Raw genomic sequence first — 19,866 nt, forward strand, 5'->3', positions numbered from 1 at the left:
TGTGCGTGTGCAGGGGAGAGGGGCAGATGAAGAGGGGGAGAGAGTCTCAAGCAGACTCCATGCTGAGCACAGAGCCCTACACAGGGCTGGATCCCACAACCGAGATCACAATTTAACCAAAGCCAGGAGTCAGACACTTAAGCAACTGTACCACCCAGGCAGCCCAGATAGGTTTTTTTATTTCTTTTTTTTAAGATTTTATTTATTTGACAGAGAGAGACACAGCAAGAGAGGGAGCACAAGCAGGGGGTGTAGGGGAGGGAGAAGCAGGCTTCCCGCTGAGCAGAGAGCCCGACATGGGGCTCCATTCCAGGACCCTGGGATCATGACCTGAGCCAAAGGCAGAAGCTTAACAACTGAGCCACCCAGGCGCCCCTACACCCCAGATAGGTTTTATTTTGAAGAAAAGACAACTCCACAACATTTAATTAGTTCCCAAACATAAAATGGAAAACTCCCTGTTCTTTTTATCAAGGTATCATAATGCTGATGTTGAAATACAATAAAGGCTTAATTTTAAAAATACAGAGAAATACCTCTCTCATTTATTAACAAAGTTGTAGAAACTCATCATTTAAAAAGTAAAGTATATGGAGACTGGCTTACTTAGGTATATGTAGCAGGCACAGTGTCCAGGGCCCACCCATACATTTAAGTGCCCATAAAAAGTCTTCCTTTATTTTAAAATCAGAAGGAGAATGAACTTTTTGGTCAAATAAAATGTTTTCACATATAATATAAATATATTCATCTTTACATGAACACTTATAATTTTTCATAAATATTTTTAAAATTTCTATTATTATTTTTTTAATTGAGGAAAGGGCCCACAAAGCCAAAAGTGGCTAAGAGCCATGAATGTCATAATGAGCCCTGCTTGCTTAATGATGGCTTGACAATCGTTCAGAGCAATATTTAGGCTTAGCAGAACTATGCCAAAGAAATTTCTCTGTAATTTATCATTGTGGAAATTAGAGCACCTGTTTGGGATTTATTTTCTCATTCACAAATTTACTATTTTCCCCATACGTCTCACTGTGTCTTTTTGAGAACTGACAATTTGTTATTCTTTATAAAAAAAATACCCCAAAACACAGGGGTTTTATAAGCTAAAGCACAATATGCTTTGGCATCATTCCATAACAAAGCCTGCAGGAGGTGGGGCCTCAGGTGGGCACACCCTCAAGACAGTACCAAATCAGAGCCCTGAACAAAACATCGTCTGCCAGCTGTGTCCTCAACTCCACCTTGTTTTTACTGCCTCCTGTTCTTTCCAACTAAATCCCTTCACTGTCATTCATCCAGATGTCTCTTTCACCTAGAAAATTATAGAATTGAAGGAAACACTTTGAAGGAAACACTTGCTTTCACAATTCTAAAACAAATAGAATATGCATTAGAAGAAGTAAATTTTTTTTTAAAGATTTTATTTATTGGGGTGCCTGGGTGGCTCAGTGGGTTAAAGCCTCTGCCTTCGGCTCAGGTCATGATCCCAGGGTCCTGGGATCGAGCCCCGCATCGGGCTCTCTCCTCAGCGGGAAGCCTGCTTCTCCCTCTCTCTCTCTCTGCCTGCCTCTCTGCCTACTTGTGATTTCTGTCTGTCAAATAAATAAATAAAATCTTTAAAAAAAAAAAAAGATTTTATTTATTTACTTGACAGAGAGAGATCACAGGTAGGCAGAGAGGCAGGCAGAGAGAGAGAGAGAGAAGGAAGCAGGCTCCCTGCTGAGCAGAGAGCCCGATGCAGGACTCGATCCCAGGACCCTGAGATCATGACCTGAGCTGAAGGCAGAGGCTTAACCTACTGAGCCACCCAGGCGCCCAGAAGAAGTAAATTTTAAAGGAAGTTTTTTTTCCCCCTTAACAAATACCATCCTTAACATCTTTCAGCCTATGACCCACAATTCTAATTTTATCTTTGCAATCTTTCTTCCAAAACACTGCTTTTTTGGTCATCTATGTAAAATCAGAAGAATCTCTTTCTCCCTTCTCCCTTAAGTCCTTATGTATCTTTATCTTACGTCGTTTATTTGTGATACTATCTAAACTCTCACAGAAAAACAGCCGCGAAAAGACTTTAAGCCAAGAGGATGGGTCCTTGCCCAGTGTGGGGGGTATGGGTGAAGCTGAAGCCAGTTTTTAAAGGATAAGTAAGAGATAGTCCAGTATTTAGGTCGCTATCTACAAAACAGCTGGTAAAGAGGCTGTGCACATATAACAAACAGAAACTCAGTTCCCAGGAAGTGTGTCCTGTAGTCAGAGTAGTGATAACAACGCCTAACTTCTCAGGGTTGTCGTGAAGGTTAGAAAAGCTACACTACAAGCCCTTTGCTGAGGACCTAGCATACACCAGGTGCTCCAGAAACAATTATCATCAGTATCACTCGTATTGGCATCAGACAGTCTATGGAACCAAACTCATTTTCATGTAGATGCTCCCCAATTTATAAAGTGATTTTAAGTACCCTGAATACATTTATCTCATTTCTTCAAGCACAGTGGAGGCGAGTATTTCCACCCCCCCTTTTAAAAGCAAGAAAACTAAGATTTGGGAAATTTAAGTGACTTGTCCTAAATCAAACGTGTGTGTCCAAATCCTGTGTGTCCTTGCTTCTAACAAGTTAAAGACCTGCTTAACATGCATTATAATTGCTTTTACATTCACACTTTCCATTCACACTTTCAAATGATTAGTTGAAGTGATTTTGTAATGACTCTATTTGAATTATCTTGTATTTCCTCTTCCCAAAAAGAAGTGATTTGAAGTCTTAGCCATCAACACAGTAATATACATTTTGCTAAAATGGAGGAGTCTAGATTAAGTGTGATTTTATTATTTATTTTAAAGAATTTACTTATTTATTTGACAGAGACAGAGCCCAAGTAGGCAGAGCGGCAGGCAGAGGGAGAGGGAGAAGCAGGCCATCCTCTAAGCAGGGAGCTCAATCCTGGAAGCCTGGGATGATGACCTGAGCCAAAGGCGGCCGCTTAACCAACTAAGCCATCCAAGCGCCCCTAAGTGTCATTTTAGCGTTTACAATGCCACAGAAGGAGGGGGAGTGTTTTTTTTTTTTTTTAAAAAAACCTCTACTCTATATGGATAATGTCTCTGAAATAAAATTGATACACCTTCTAACACTGTATTTTTACATTTCATATAATGCTCCTAATAGACTCTATTCATTGGACTTCCGACTTGCTTTTGCCAAGTGTTACAAACTGTTAGATACAGTTAAGATACTGATATTCTGGGGCGCCTGGGTGGCTCAGTGGGTTAAAGCCTCTGCCTTCGGCTCAGGTCATGGTCCCAGGGTCCTGGGATCGAGCCCCGCATCGGGCTCTCTGCTCAGCAGAGAGCCTGCTTCCCTCTCTCTCTCTGACTGCCTCTCTGCCTACTTGTGATCTCTGTCAAATAAATAAATAAAAAATCTTAAAAAAAAAAAAGATACTGATGTTCTCATTGCTTTTCATTGATTGCCAATCTCTAGCATTTATTTCATATTTCATTATTGCTTTCTTTCTCATCTTCACTACATTTTAGGGGATGGTTGTAAATTTTCTAACATTGCTAAAAATATTCCTGGTTCACACAATGAAATTCAGACTTTAAGTGAAGGCCATATTAAACAAAGGGGTGAGAAATGAAGATTTTGAGGGTAACGTTTGAAGAAAAGTTAACAGCTAAAGCCAAATTGCTAAATTACAGTATGTTGGTTGTTCAATTACTGGAAACTGCAGCAAAACTGCACCAAGACCTCAGAATAATTGTGGAATCATCTCAGAGAAAGTACAGATGTGAGAATCAAATCTATCAGATTAAACCCACCCAGTTAGTCAGGAACAATTTACTTGTTTTAGCAAAAGGAAAATACTTCTCCTTTTCTCAATACTTAGAAATAAGAAGCTGTATGCAAGGATGGATGACAGCAAGAAAAAGTTGGGTGAATCTTGGAGCAGCTGCTCAAATTCAATGAACTGAGGAATAAATTAGGGCAATCAAATCAAAACCAGATAAAGCCATAAAGCTAAGGTAGTGAAACAGCCAACAGCTATGCCAATAAAGCAATATCATGCTGGCCCCGAAGCAACAGTTGTCCCTGAAAGTGGCATGTTCTGATTCAGTAATGCCAGCTGCATTGCACCAAGGCATTGTTCAGACATCTGGGGGCTGGAGTCCTGATGCACAGAGCTGGTCCTTTGCTTTAAAAGGAGCAGATGAAATGTAGTGATGTATATTCAAACATGCTCAAATCAGTACATCCTCAGCCCAAGCAAGGCTTGCTTCATAGAGGGCTCCCTCTGAGCTCTGAGTCTCTTTCCGTGGCAGCAACGGTTTGATCTGCTCATTTGATTGATACTGTGATGCCACTAAATGCCACAGGCTGCCACGGAAGTCTGAAACCATTTAGACTGGTTCCGTTTGCTTGATCTGTGGGGAATTGAGAATAAAAACAGACACCTCAAAAGATTGTTGATTTCTCTTCTGTTCTGCATGGGGGGCACTGGCACCAGGAGCTATGTGTGTGTTGGAATGGGTTTAAGCTACCGGGTTAGCGGACTGACGCCGCACAGATTCAATGGCCGTGCCAGCTGCATTGGAGAAGGACAGTGAAGTCCTCAGAGCTGGTGAACGCAGTTGTTAAGCCCCAGTGTTAGCCATGCCCTCTCATGTTTTCAAGTACGTATCGCATTCTTCTCTTTGACTTGGTGTTGTTAAGGTGGCCTTTTCTTCTCCCCGCTCACTCAAAGAACTGTTCCTGTTCCTGTTATTTTCTAAGGTAGTTCTTTAGCTAAATCTTTAGCTAAAATCCATTTAGCCATTGCCCGACTCACTATACATAGTTCAGTTTTACATGTCTGCCAGAAAGAAATGCAAACAGGCACATGTTCTGTAACTCACTATGTTTTCTCAAACTTTGCACAGAGTTCAGGCCTACACTAGGTCCTTTCATGTATTATTTTACTGGCTCACCCATATTTTCCCACGTGGTTCAAAATCACCAACTGTTAGGTACCTGAGTGAGAATTCTGGCATTACAGTTACACAAACCGAAACCTTGTAAAGGAAACTTTTGCTCTTTTACTAGATAGCTATATAGATAATAAACAAACAAACAAACAAACAAACCTCCTTCACTTCAATTAGCAATAATCATGCCTCAGATAAACCTCATTGGCTACGATACTGCCGCTGCGCAAAGCTACCTCCTTCACTTCAAAAACAAAAACAAAGTGACTCTTTATTTCTTACATGATTTCTTGTTCTAGGAATACTATAAACCAGAGTTGGCTAACTTTTTCTCTAAGAGGACAGATAGTAAATATTTTTTTGCCTTTGTGGGTCAGAGGCTCTCCATTCCAACTACTTGACTCTGCCAAATAAATGGGGATGATTATGTTCCAATAATACTTTATGGATACTGAAATTTGAATTTCGTATTATTTTTGCATGTCATGAAGTACTGTTCTTCTTTTGATTTTTTTTAGCCATTTAAAAAAATGTAAATACCATTCTTAGCTTGTAGGCCTTTCATAAACAGGCGGCAGGCCAAATTTGGTCCATGAGTTGTAGTTTGCTGACCTCTGGTATAAATGAGGGGTTTTTTTTGTTGTTGTTTTGTTTTTTCATTTTTTAATTAGAGAAAGGCTGTGCCCCACACAGTACTATAGCAACACAGCATTGTAGCTGTATGGAGAAAGTACTTATTTCCTATGAAAAAGCTGTAAGAATAGCAATAAAACCCTGTGGATTAACAGCAAAATATCAAGAAACTACATTTAATTCTTTCAGCCTCTTGAGCTATACGAATGCCTAGTGTGCATTGCTTGAATAAATCATAGGCAACAGTTATGGATTATAACCAGCAAAGAGATCTATTGCAGTGAAGAGATTTTAGAATTAAACTTTCCAAAGTTATGCACAGCCCTGGTAATTCAGTAAGAAGGTGAAACTTTCTCTATGAATAAATCGGCTACTTCTACCTTCCTGCATCTTCACTTCCAGCTTTAGGTTTCGGTGGAAAGAATTATTTATTTTACTGGCAGTATCCTCTTTCTGATTTAGCTGTATAATGAAGCCATCAGGGATAGCAAGCAACTCAATATAAGATTGATAACTTGATTACAGCATGACTAGCCTAACTGCTCCTATGAGTAATATTGTGCATTTCATTTGCAATTTTTTCAGCTAGTCTCACAGTTCCTGGCCAACAGGCATACTCCTAGATTACAAAGGCAACAATTTTGAAAATATTTCAAGACTGCTGCAATATGGTTTAATAGAGTAGTATGTAAAGACAAATCCATACTGAATCCTACAAGCACAATTCATGATTGTTACTATTATATAAACAATGAGACCATCTAGGGAAAACAGAATCCTTAAAGCAAGGCAGTTTGTTTCTGGATGGGGTTCATTTAACCTTAGGTAATTCTATACAATATTCATCTTGCTTCTTCCCGAGAAGCAAAATAATAATAATAATAATAATAATAAAAATTTAAAAAGTGTCATCTGATCTTGAGCTAAGCAGGGACAAGTACACATTTCCTATCAGTGTTATTATTACTGGGTATCTTTTGGCAATCCTAAAAGGCTGTGTGTCTTTGGCATGTATCACTTGCTTTTAACATCGCAATAAACTGCTAAACATTTCTCCTCTCCCATTTTCTCTACTTTAAGATTATTTCTTACTTTTTAGGCTGACAGATTTTATATTTACTTTAAAACCCAAATCTGATCATGCTTTTCCTCTGCTCCAAAGATTCAATATCCATTCACTTAAATGAGAATTAAGTTCAAGCATTTAGCCAGCTGCCCAAGTGTCTCAATAATTTGATTATTTCAGTTACTCACCTTCAATTTCCACAATATTCTTTCTTCAGCATCCTTCCACACCTCACTGCCTCCATGCCTTTGTCCAGGTGTTTACTTCAGAGCTACCTACAATGCCCTTCTCCTTCACCGCTGCCTGTCAATGTACCATTCCTCTTTCAACACCTAAGTCAAAGCTTGACTATTCTAAGAATTTGTAAACACTTAAACCAAAGACATGCTCTTCTTCATTTAGATAATCATGGCTACTCACAGACTGTCTTAGAAATAAATTTTACACACAGATAGATAGATTGACTCCTTTTGTTCCAGGTTATAAGCCATGGAGGACAAGTATCTTTGCATTTTCTGAAGCATTTGGTATGATGCTTCACATACATAAGAGCAAAGGGCCATGATTTCTAGAGCAGGGCTTTGCAAGGATGCATCATTCGAGAATCCGCGGTCATTACAACATTTAGATCTTCACTTAAGACCATCTCTTATCAGAGCCTGCTGAGGTGAGCTACTTACAATGCCTTGTAAGTAGCTTTAATTAAACCAAGAATCTTGCTTGGGTGTGACGTGAGGGGGTAGAAAATGAAAAAAAAAAAAAACAAAAACAAAACAAACCCACAAATTATAATTTCAAAACTTTTAGTTTTTTTTCTATGCACAAGAACTAGAGACTGGAAATCTCTTTTGCTTCCAATGCTTTAAGTAAAAGATTGTAATTAAAAAAACATTGGTGTAGAGGGGGTTGTGTTGTTTTATTTGGGCATAAGTAAGGGAAAGCCCATAGCTAGCATGGAAGACTGAAGTAAGTTTGTGGCTCTGAGAAGAAAAACCTTTTCTTTAGAGGGAAAAGAATGGCATCAGAGAGAAACTGTTTTTGAGCTATATAAGCTGAGTCTGAGCTGATGGGAAAGAGACAGTGGGAGAGTACATTATTCTCTTCACAGAACCTGACAACCCAGGGACATGGCAGCTTTAGAAACTTTGAGAGATGTGACTTTGGTGTTTGTGTTCTCACAATGGGCACAGTCAACAATGTCTGTGGATCTCTGTGGAGATTCATAGCCAGTGTGATAATGGACAAGTGGAAGCTGGAGCTAAAGAACAAGATGGAAGACACTGAACATAGAAGCTGCAGCTGACAGACTAACTGTCGTTTCATGCCCAGCCTCCTTTTGGAGACTCTAACAATTAGCCATTGAACCCTGTGAGGAGGATGACATTGTGCCATCATGATAGGACATTTGGATCTTTAAAACTGATGTGACATCATTTTGTAGGCATAGGCCAGAATATACAGTTATTTAATAAGTTTTATTTAACAAGATTATGTCAATTTTGATTTGAATTCTAGATGGCCAGAATTGTCATTTGGGTGTAACTGCTTCATTAAAAAGCTCTTCAACCATTATCCTAACACAGACTATTGCGACATCCACAGTGTACTATTTTTAAGACAAATAGAAATATGCAGGCCCAGTAGGGGATGCAAACTTTAGTGATTCTGATATTTTAAAAGGATGAACATTATACCTTCTTATTTACTTAACCTTCAAGTTTGCACAAAGCATTCTTAGTACTAGGAAGAGAAGTGCTATCATGACTACTTATGATTTGAGTTTATATTCTCCCCCCATACTACCCACAAACACAACTGGTTTGTGTGTATACTTAAGTCTGTGAGTGAGTATGCCTGACAATGACCACAGCTACCTCTCATCTGCTACCTCAAGTCCAGATCTATAGTTCTGAGGAACAAGGCATTCATGTAGCTCACAGTTTAAGTTACACTGGGTGGCAGGACAGTTTACCAACTCCACCACAGAAATACCCCAGTGTTGCTAATGAGAGGATGCCAACAGCCTAGTTGCCCACCTTCAACACCGATTTTTCTTTAATTTTGGTCACATTAAATACATTAGAATTTCAATTCCACTTCAATTATTTTCAAATTATATATATATTTACAGGTATACACATACACACACGCACACACACACCCCAAGACAAATACATGGCACTATAGAACTGTGTTTTATATGAACAGAGATACTTAAGAAATATAGCTAATTCCCAAGGCTCCCAAATGTGTTTCACTGCCTGCTACTATGTACCTAATAATAAGAAAAAGAAATCTATCAGCCAGACATATCAGTCTATTCTGATATGATTTTGATTTGAACTTTAATCAGAGTCAGTATAGGCTATCTATATGTCTTTCCTCTAATTTTCTCTCCTTGATTTTGTTTTAATCATGCTTTTAAGGAAATTTCTTTTCTTTTTGCAGGAATATTTTCATACTACATGTATTCTCTTCACATATTAAAAACAAATTTTTAATCCAGTTACATTTATGTATTCTCACTGGCCATTAAAAAAAAAAAAAGACGGGGCGTCTGGGTGGCTCAGTGGGTTAAGCCGCTGCCTTCAGCTCGGGTCATGATCCCAGGTCCTGGGTTCGAGCCCCACATCGGGCTTTCTGCTCAGCAGGGAGCCTGCTTCCTCCTCTCTCTCTGCCTGCCTCTCTGCTTACTTGTGATTTCTCTCTGTCAAATAAATAAATAAAATCTTTAAAAAAAAAAAAGACTAGTTTTGGGGGAAGGCAGAAAAAAAAAAGCTTAAGAACAACGATTATTTTTATGAATTTTCAATCTTTTTTTTCTATTCACCAAAAATAGCATTTTTGCTTTAAGGGGTAAGTAAGAAGAAAGGAAACTCTGTATTTTTCCTAATGGGCTGCTTAATAAGTACTTATTTCTAGCAAAGGAAAAATCAGCTTTAGTATTATAGTGGTAGATCAAAGTACCTAAATTACTTCCATAGGAGGCCCTTGCAGCATTTTCTGGCAGTGGTGGGATGCCTCCTTACCTAGCATGGACACACTACTAGTGTCAGAGTGGCCATGTTCCTTCTCCTTTCCGTTACCAGGTATTTCTGGATGAGATCCACGTTCACAGGATTCAATGACTGGGTGCTGGGTCTGACTACTTTCCAAATGCTAATTTGGATGACAGGCTGTGATGAACACAGTGGCATTTTCAGTGTGGGTCACTTTTGTCCCCTAAGTCTCAAGCTGACTTTAGAAATGTTGTGCTTACATGGAGTGCTGACATATGAGGGATGGAGAGAAATGCCAGAAAATCCTTTGACTTTCTCCCTCAGGAGCATGAGTCATGGTGGTTCAAAGGAGGAGAGATTTCACGGCCTGTATCTTCACTGCCTTCTTGGTGTACTCCTGCAGTGCTCTTGGTCTAGACTAGCAGCTTCCAAAGATCCAGAACTGAAGAGCTCTTTGCCATTCTTGGCTTGGCTCCCACAAATCAATTTGAAGGCACAATCAAGACTGATGTTAGAACTAATAAAATACAATGAATAAAGATAGGCAAGATAAATAAGATTTCCCCAATGTCTAGTTATGTACTAGTACATGTGCTTGTAAGTAAAGCCATGCATAGAAGCAGAGGCATTCACAGAGGATTTGATCTATGATTATAATTTGGATTTAGACAGGAGAATACACAGAAAAAAATTTGTAAGAGGGGACAGTTTTGGCATAAAAGATGGGAGAAGAACATGTTGGTTTCAAGGTCAAAATGGGAGAGAAAATTGTGGGAGAAAAATCATCCTGTTAGCAGCAAGATAGGGTAAATACTTGGTTGGAAGGATACAGAAACTCTCTTGGGCAGTAAAGTGTGAATTAAACTCTGAAAGTTGTAATTCACAGAGAAGACCTTCTCTATACCCCACTGAATGTTTTATCCAGAGTGACCCTACTAAGTACTAAAAGATGGCTGATGAGTGACATTAGAGACCAATGTTAACCACTGCTTTGCCACCTCTGCTGCACATTGCTTTAGACAATTTTGGTGGCTTTTTTGGAGATTCAGGCTTCCTGTTTATTTGTAAATCTACAGGGTTATTGCTGTGTTGTCAAAGTCCCACACACTAATATCTAGTTTCACAAATGAGTTTCATGGTTCTGACAGAATCTAGATTTTTTCATTTTATCATGTTACCACAGATTCATGTTTGATAGAGAAAGATGTTATCAACAAGCCCAGCAAAGACATGTTGCCTGAAGAGAGTATTATTGCTTTCATGGGAAAGCTTCTGAAGCTTGATGGACTATTCTAGGATAAAAGGGAGAGGAAAAATAGTACATGTAATTTAGATAAACTCTACTGCAAGTAGAAACCTAATCCTTTTATCTTATTTGTGAAGAGGAAGCATGTGACAAGAAATTGGTTTCATGGTTTTCCATGGGGTTCAAAATAGAAAAATAAGCATACGCACATTCATTAGGAAAATTATCTGGGGATACTGGTAATGATGTTTATTTAGCAGAAGAAAATAGTTTCAGATCTGCAGATATAAGAGTTAGAATGCCAGAACATTAGAGTTAAAAGAAAACTTCAGGATGATTTAACCACAGTGAAGCCCAGGGAAGTCAACTGGCACTCAAGGTCATGCACTGAGTAGAAAAATGCCTGGACTCACTGAGATACGATTAGAGACAATAGTGCAGGAGTAGGGTGTGCATATTATGAATTACCAAGCCCTTTTTCCTCTTCTTTTCTGCTGATCTCATCCCACTTAGTGGGAGTGATACGAAAACACTGAGAAAATAAGTGAAGAGCTGTGTATGCTTCTAGAACTATTGGTGGCACCTATGAATGACTTGGCATGTAAAAAGGTTCAAGCTGGTATCTAAACTGAAATCATTAACTCTCTATTTATTTGGAAAGAGTTGTATTTGATTATGTAACTATTTATGGAAGATTGTATTTTCCAAAGATGGTAGTAACAATATCTCATTCCAGTTGTTCTCGCTACTCTCCTCATCCAGAGCTGGGTTGATTTCTCAACCTGATCTACTCCTCAACCTCAACTCTCCTGCCCACCCCTCAACGCCACCCCCCCCCCCCCACTCTGCTTACACCTGGGTGCTCCTTTGTGACTGTCTGGTGAAACGATGCTATACAACTTCAGAAGCTAGGCCAGATAGGGCAGTATGGCTTTTACATCTACATTGAAATACTTGCCTCGGGATCAAGCAGCCATGCTGTGAGGGAGCCCAAGCCACCTAAAGAGGCCACTTATTCATGTTCAGGCCAAAAGCTCCAGCTGAGGTTCTAGCCACAGTCACATGTGTGAGAAAGCCTTCAAGATGATTCTGGTAGCCAACACCATCTGATTGCAGCTGCATAAGGGACTACAGATGAAAACTGCCCAGTTGAACCCAGTTTCCCTGCCAAACAATGACAAATAAAAACAAATGACTGCTTTATTTTAAATTATTAAGGTTTTGAGATGACCTGTTATAATAAGGAAAATGCTATTCCTTAAAATGGGAGGGAAAAGGCAAAAAAGTTATTATTCTTTAGAAGATGAAATAAATTTAGATCAATCAGACTCACATTCTACCACAAAGATACAAACTGATTTTGAAGAAAAATGTAAATAGCAAAGCTCATGTAGTTTTAAGCAAAATCCATAGATAAGAGAGTATTTAATGGGGGTGAAAGTGTGAACAATATTTTCTAAGCTTAAAATGCTAAGTTATATAGATTCAAAATTATTGTGCACAGATCTTCGTATTTGCTTAAAAAAAAAAAAAAGGCAAGGTGACCTTATGCATCTTTTCCACCTCTAACTTCTGTCATTCTCTTTTCATCGTGTGGGTGTTCAGTTTGCTGAAAAAGCCAGATTTCAGAACAGCTTTCTTTCGGAAATGATGTTTTTAAAGTTAAGAAAAAAGGCTTGCCACATTGTAGAAGTGGCAGCTATAAAATTAGATACAAAAATAAATCAAAAATTCGTAACAATTGTGCTGCAAAAGATGAATTGAGAACTGAATTCAAAGTAAAATTAACAAAGTGGGCTTCTAATGAAATGAGCAAGCCAAATCACTTACAGTACACTTACAGTATGATAATATGTTGGAAATGGCTAGAGATGTTACAAAATAAATGAGGAAAACATTATGTGTACAGTGCTAGAATTGAGACGGCATAAAATAAGAATTTCAGAAAGTATGATCTTATAGTATAAGGTAGGGGTAGGAGAACTGGGTTAATTTCTAGCTCTAACAAAAAGAATGCTCAAAATCGTGCTTAGAAAATGCAGAGAAATGAAAACCATTATATGTCAAAAAAGTTTTGTACTGGTAAAAAAAAGATACAAGGTAGAAAACCAAGGGATTTGGAGGGGGTTGTATGAGATGAAAGTAGTTCCTTCCCTCCCCCTGCATCCCACCCCCGCTGTCCTCAGATACATGTCAACACCATACTTTTTAAAGAGCAAAAGTAACTCTATGTTCCTCACTTACATCTGCACAGATGGCAACAATAATCATTAGTTTCCTAACAACTCATCATCACTTTCTAACTAAAGGTTGGAGACCTTCTTTGGATTGAATTTTTAATAAGGCAAAGGATTTCATTGGAGTTCCTCTATTAACAAGTAGGTTTTGCTCATTTATAGCATTACTCAGCATGATGCTAAAGCACTTCAGAAGGATGCAGAGGTCTAAAGCCTATGAACAACTAGTTCTTATCTAACTGAAGGGACAGAATTAAATTAATAAAGAATAATGAGTCCTGGAAAAGTCTAAGCCATGTTGTTGTTGTTGTTTTTTAAGATTTATTTGTTTTAGCGAGGGATAGAGAGAGTGTGACAGAAGGGGCAGAGAGAGAGAGATGAGAGAGAATCCCAAGCAGACTACACACAGTGCAGAGCCCAACAAAGGGCTCAATTCCAGAACCCCAACATCGTGACCTGAGCCAAAACCAACGGTCAGGCACTTAACCTTGACTGAGCCATCTAGGCACCCCCAAGCAGTGTTTATAAGGAAATGGAGTAAGTGGGGTTTGAAATATAGGTGAGAAATCATCCAAGGAAGTCATCCTTGGTAAGTGCTCTATACGTGGTACACAGTAGGTGTTCAAGCAATATTTATGGAAAAAAATGAACAAGCAATCCAAACATCTGAAAAAGTGGCCTAAAACTCTGTTAAGTGGTGTTCCAGCTCAACTAGAGATGCAAGGGCAAGGTTGGATATCAGGGCATGACTTAGTCAAGAAGGCCTGGGAAAAGAGGTGTTACATTCATTTTCTGTGGTAGGAAAATGGAAATCAATAAAGCTGACCGCCTGATACTCAAGAGAGATTACTCTGACAGCAGAATGTGAGATGGAACAGAAAGAGAAACTCAAGTGAGGTGGCATCAATTTCAATTCTACCCTGACTTGGCAGGCTTCTTTGTACTTTGTGCTTGACTGAAGTCAAACAACCTCAAGCAAAATACGTGTATTGTGGCAACGGAAGGTTGCTGGAAGAATATTATGGAGCACAGATGGAACTAGCTTTGTTGAGATTCTAAGTGTGTGGATGCAGAATGCTGAGATGTGGGCACGTCAGTTTGAACCAAAATTTCCAGGAAAAAAAAAAAAGCTTATAAGAAAGTATGCAAAATAAAGTCTTAGAATTCAAAGGTCCATCCTTAGAATGATTTTAAGTATACCCTCTGTATGTCATAATGTTCGCAAAGAATCAGATTTTGTCACAAGAGAAAAGTAATCATACACATAGCTTTAGCTACATCCTAAGGGACATACCTTACTTAAAACATACAAGCAAACTTTAATACAGTAATTTTAACACCATGCTGATCCACTAAATGTTTGGTATTGGGGATGAGAACTTATATCTGTCACTTCACTGGAAAAGCAGCAAGGTTTTTCATGGGCTCTAGAAACAGGCTGCTTGGATTTGAATGTTAACACTTACTAGTCCTGTGACTTTAGGCAAGTTATTTATAACCTTTATGTACCTCCACTTCCGCATCTGAAAATAGGGATAATTCTAAAAGCTATATAAGGTTATAATGAGGATTAAAATATTATTAATTAAGTGCCTGGACGAGTACTTGCCTTATAGGTAGTGATTAATAAATATCAGCTACTATTATTACTGTGTAACTTTGTCTTTTTGTCTCTTTTTGCCTAAAGAAGAAACAAATTATTACTGCCCATTTTTCTATGGTAGGATATCAGAGAGATACTTGGTGGCTTACCCTGAGTAACACAATGAATTATTTGATGGCATTCAGAAAGTACCCCCTTCTCAAATCCTTCTGGTAAAGAGAACCATATTTTTATTTTTCTGGGACAAAGCTCAAAAAAAAAAATACACTTAGTGAGCTGAACAAAACAGAATCATAAATAATTTAGCTGCATTTTGTTTTTCCTGTCTGAGAAAACCTAAAAAATCATTTTCCTTTCTATCTGAAAGGACATCTAAAAGGAACCAGACCACACAATGACACCGAGATGGCTGTACCTGAAGTAAAATAAATCACAGTGGAAAAGGATGATGTCTGACAGGAGGCTTTGGATATTGTTTTCATTACCTAGTTATTTTCTATCTAAAAGCCACTTGAGTCTCAGAGTGGACCTTGTCATCTGAAAAGCACTTCGTCTTGTTTTATTTCCAAAGATTTAAAGGGAAGTTGTTGCTTTTGGGAAATAGCCATAAGGAGTGACTTGGCTGTGTTTTAAAAGCCTCAATCCATTTGCCTCCTACTACCAGTAACTCCCTCCCCCTTGTGTTACAGGTTCTGCTTCTTCCAGAAGCTAATACTAATAATCATGAAATAATCAACTCTTCAAAGCACTGTACACACTCAACGTGTGTATATTGTGCAATCAGATATAGGACTACTCATACGTAATTCCAAACAGCAACCTTGTAATGTTCAAGATTCTTCTAATTTCACAGATGAGAAAACCAAGGCTACCAGGGTTAAGTCCCTTGTTCAAGGTCCCACAGCCACCAACGGATGGGATAGGAAGTCATCTCCACTCAGTTTCTTTGTTTCCACCTGTTATTACCGCCAACCTCAGTAAATACTGCTCAAGCCCTTTCATTCAAAGTAATAGAAAACTTAATAAAAAATGGAGCCATAGTCTTCTGGTACTCCGACCTGAACTTGGACAACTTAAAACAAGATTCAAAAGAAGACATGTTCTATCATTATATTTTGTGGTACCTGGACATCAATCACTATCACATAAACTGGTCATTTCCATTTCTAATTATATAATTTCACACGAAATTCAGTATTTGTGGGGGTGGTAGCCTGTTATCTTAGCTTTGATACAACCCCTCCCCCCCTCCCCGTTTTGACATCACACTGTTCTAGGTGTGTTACTGATACAAAATGAAATGACTTTTCCTGTAGAAGATTCTTTAGAATGTTAGACAGGTTAGACAGGTGAAAAGTAAAATTGATTCTATTTGCAATAGTGTTAAGCTAAAAATAAATGCCCAGGTTAAAAAATAATAGGGGCGCCTGGGTACCTCAGTGGGTTAAAGCCTCTGCCTTGGGCTCAGGTCATGATCCCAGTGTCGTGGGATGGAGCACCGTAGAGCCCCACATCAGGCTCTCTGCTCAGAGGGGAGTCTGCTTCCCTCCCCCCTCCACCACGCCCCCGGCCTCTCTGCCTACTTGTGATCTCTCTCTGTCAAATAAATAAATAAAATCTTTTAAAAAAATGATTTCAAATATTACTTTGAGATTCCTTCTAAGGAAGAGAATTGAATTTATAGTTATTCATTATAGATTAGTGGGTATGTGTTACTTACAGCATATTTTTCTTTCCCTGATGCATTATTTACTGACATTTTCTAAAAATATGTTGTCTCTTGACTTAGGAGAGAGAAATAAAACAAAAATTGGACATAACCAATGTTATGCTATGAATCCCCAAGATGAACCAAACTAAAAGACCCATATGCAGATACAACTGGCCCTTCCTTTTCTATCTCACCAACAGCTGTTTTAAAAGATCCTAGGAACACACACAGCATAGGAAGAGCAAGAGAGATTTCTAATCCTGTTTGGAAAACTCGTTTTTTGTTTTTGTTTTTCTTTTTTGCTTTGATAGTATTACATAACACCAGGATATATTCATTCTTTCTTTTTTTTTATTCATACAGCTAGCTGCAGAATTCACAGCCTTTTCAAGCAGAAACTGGTATTTTTTTTAATTTTTTTTTTTTAAAGATTTTATTTATTCATTTGTCAGAGAGAGAGAGAGCGAGCACAGGCAGACAGAGTGGCAGGCAGAGGCAGAGGGAGAAGCAGGCTCCCTACAGAACAAGGAGCCCGATGTGGGACTCGACCAGGTCGCTGGGATCATGACCTGAGCCGAAGGCAGCGGCTTAACCCACTGAGCCACCCAGGCGTCCCGAGAAACTGGTATTTTTAAAAACTAACCATATATTGGCCATAAAGCATGGCTCAACACATTTAAATATTATAGGCTATGTCTTTTATCATAAAACAGTTATGGTAAAAACAAAAAACAGGGGCATCTGCCTTAGGCTCGGGTCATGATCCCAGGGTCCTGGGATTGAGCCCTCCATCAGGCTCCCTGCTCAGTGGGGAGCCTGCTTCTCCCTCTCCCACTCCCTCTGCTTGTATTCCCTTTATCATTGTGTCTCTATCAAATAAATAAAATCTTGAAAAAAAATGAAAAACAACTGTAAAACTAAGAAATATCCAAATATTTGGAAATTTTAAAAATATATAAATAGCTTATGAGTTCAAAGAAAAAATAGTAACAAATTATTTCCAGTTGAATAATGAAAATATAAGATTTCATAACTGCTGCTAAATCATTACCTCAATGATATTTTTATTTAAAACACATTTATTAGAAAAGAAGAAATGCTAAGGTACCTGGGTGGCACAGTCAGTTAAGCAACTGACTCCGTTTCAGCTCAGGCCATGATCTCAGGGTCTTTATATCAGGCCCCATGTCAGGCTCTGGGCTTCAGGCTCTGGGCTCAGCACGGAGTCTACTTAAGTTTCTTTCTCCCTCTCCTTTTGTTCCTCTCCCCCATAAATAAAATCTTAAGAAAAAAAAAATGTTGAAAATAGATGAAGTAAGCAACCATGTCAAGAAGTTAGAGAAAGAAGAAAAAACTGAAAGTGAAAAGAAGGAAACAGTAAAGATAAGAGCAGAAATAAAAACAAAAGAGCCTGAAGTTGATCCTGTGAAACGAAAATAAAATTGATATGATTTGCCAAAATTGACACAAGAAGCCAAAAGAAAAAAAAAGAAAGGCCCTCAAGAATTCATCTAAAATTATGAATTCTTGAGGGTGACTGGGTGGCTCAGCGGGTTGAGTCTCTGCCTTCGGCTCAGGTCCTTGGATCTCAGGGTCCTTGGATCAAGCCCCACATCAGGCTCCTTGCTCAGCACAGAGCCTTGCTTCCCCCTCTCTCTCTGCCTGCCTCTCTGCCTACTTGTGATTGTGATCTTTCTCTGTCAAATGAATAAATAAAACCTTTTTTTAAAAAAAAAAGAAACAGTAACAGTAACAGTAATACAAAATCTTACGAAAAAGAAACTCCAAGCCCAAACAGCTCTCATTTTATAAAAACTTTTTTAAAGTAGAAGTAGAAGGCAGACTCCCCAAGTCGTTTCACAGGGAAAATATAATATTAATAATAAAACTAGAGAAGAAAAATTATATAAACCATTCTCACTAATGAACATACATGCAAAAACTCCTTGAAAACAAATAAACAGATTTATCAATTCATAAAGGAGTAATATGTTCGACTAAACTGAGTTAATCCCAGAAACTCAAGATTGGTTTGACATTCAAAAATCAATCACCATGATTTTCCATTATTAAGCCACTGGAGGAAGAAAATTATAGTATCATTTTACACACATTTGACAAAATTCATTGTTCATTAAAAACTTTAAAAATAAGAAAAAAAGAAAAGTTCCTCAAGTTGAAAAAAGGACAGTTAACCCTTGAATAACACAGGGTTTAGAGGCACTGACTCCCTGTGCAATCGAAAATCTTTGTATAACTTTTGACTCCCTCAAAACTTAGCTACTAATAGCCTACTGCTGAACAGAAGCCTTAATAATAACATCAACAGTCAATTAACACATATTTTATATGTTCTATGTATCATATCCCATATTCTTACAATGAAGAAAGCTACAGAAAAGAAAATGTTATTAAGAATATCCTAAGGGGCGCCTGGGTGGCTCAGTGGGTTAAGCTGCTGCCTTTGGCTCAGGTCATGATCCCAGGTCCTGGGTTCGAGCCCCACATCGGGCTTTCTGCTCAGCAGGGAGCCTGCTTCCTCCTCTCTCTCTGCCTGCCTCTCTGCCTACTTGTGATTTCTCTCTGTCAAATAAATAAATAAAATCTTAAAAAAAAAAAAAAAAAGGTCAGGGAGAGACAGTATGTTTTAAAAAAAAAAAAAAAAAAAAAAAGAATATCCTAAGAGGGGTACCTGGGTGGCTCAGTGGGTTAAAGCCTCTGCCTTCTGCTCAGGTCATGATCCCAGGGTCCTGAGGATCGAGCTCCACATCGGGCTCTCTGCTCTGAGGGAGCCTGCTTCCTCCTCTCTCTCTCTCTGCCTGCCTCTCTGCCTACTTGTCCGTCAAATAGATAAATAAAATTCTTTAAAAAAAAAAAGAAAGAAAGAAAGAGAAAATACGGGGTCCTCAGTGGCTCAGTCTGTTAAGCGTCTGCCTTTTCAGGTCATGATCCCAGGGTCCTGGGACTGAGACTCCTGACAGGCTCTCTGCTCAGTGGGGAGTCTTTATCTCCCTCTCCCTCTCCCTCTGCCCCTCCTCACTGCTCCTGCTCTCTCAAATAAGTAAGTAAATAAATCTTTAAAAAAAGAGAGAGAGAGATAAAGAGAAAATACATTTACAGTACTGTACTGTACTTACTGAAAAAAATCCACATGTAAGTGATGAAGTTCTAGAATATAGCTGAGGTTCAGTGGGGTGAGGTCCAGAGCCAATGACCAAGAAAGAATTCTTGAGACATCTTTGATACAAAATGGTGGCTTATTAACGCACGGGGATAGGACCCGTGGGCAGGAAGAGCAGCTGCCCCAGGGTTGTGAGGGGTGCCAGCTTATGTACTAAGGGGGATGGGGGAAGGAAAAGAGAGGTTTTAATAGAACTTTCATATGCTAAAGAGGACCTACAA

General features: G+C 38.7%; 1 non-coding gene across 1 annotated transcript; it reads right to left on the reverse strand.

Annotated features, from left to right (window-relative positions):
• Positions 1–5,055: 5,055 nt before the first annotated feature.
• LOC125103343 (U4 spliceosomal RNA) lies at positions 5,056–5,203 on the reverse strand. Its single transcript, XR_007128359.1, has one exon. It is a non-coding gene; the product is annotated as a U4 spliceosomal RNA (small nuclear RNA).
• Positions 5,204–19,866: the final 14,663 nt, after the last annotated feature.

This window comes from Lutra lutra, chromosome 6 (genome assembly GCF_902655055.1).
Source record: "Lutra lutra chromosome 6, mLutLut1.2, whole genome shotgun sequence".
In the NCBI taxonomy this organism is placed as follows: domain Eukaryota; kingdom Metazoa; phylum Chordata; class Mammalia; order Carnivora; family Mustelidae; genus Lutra; species Lutra lutra.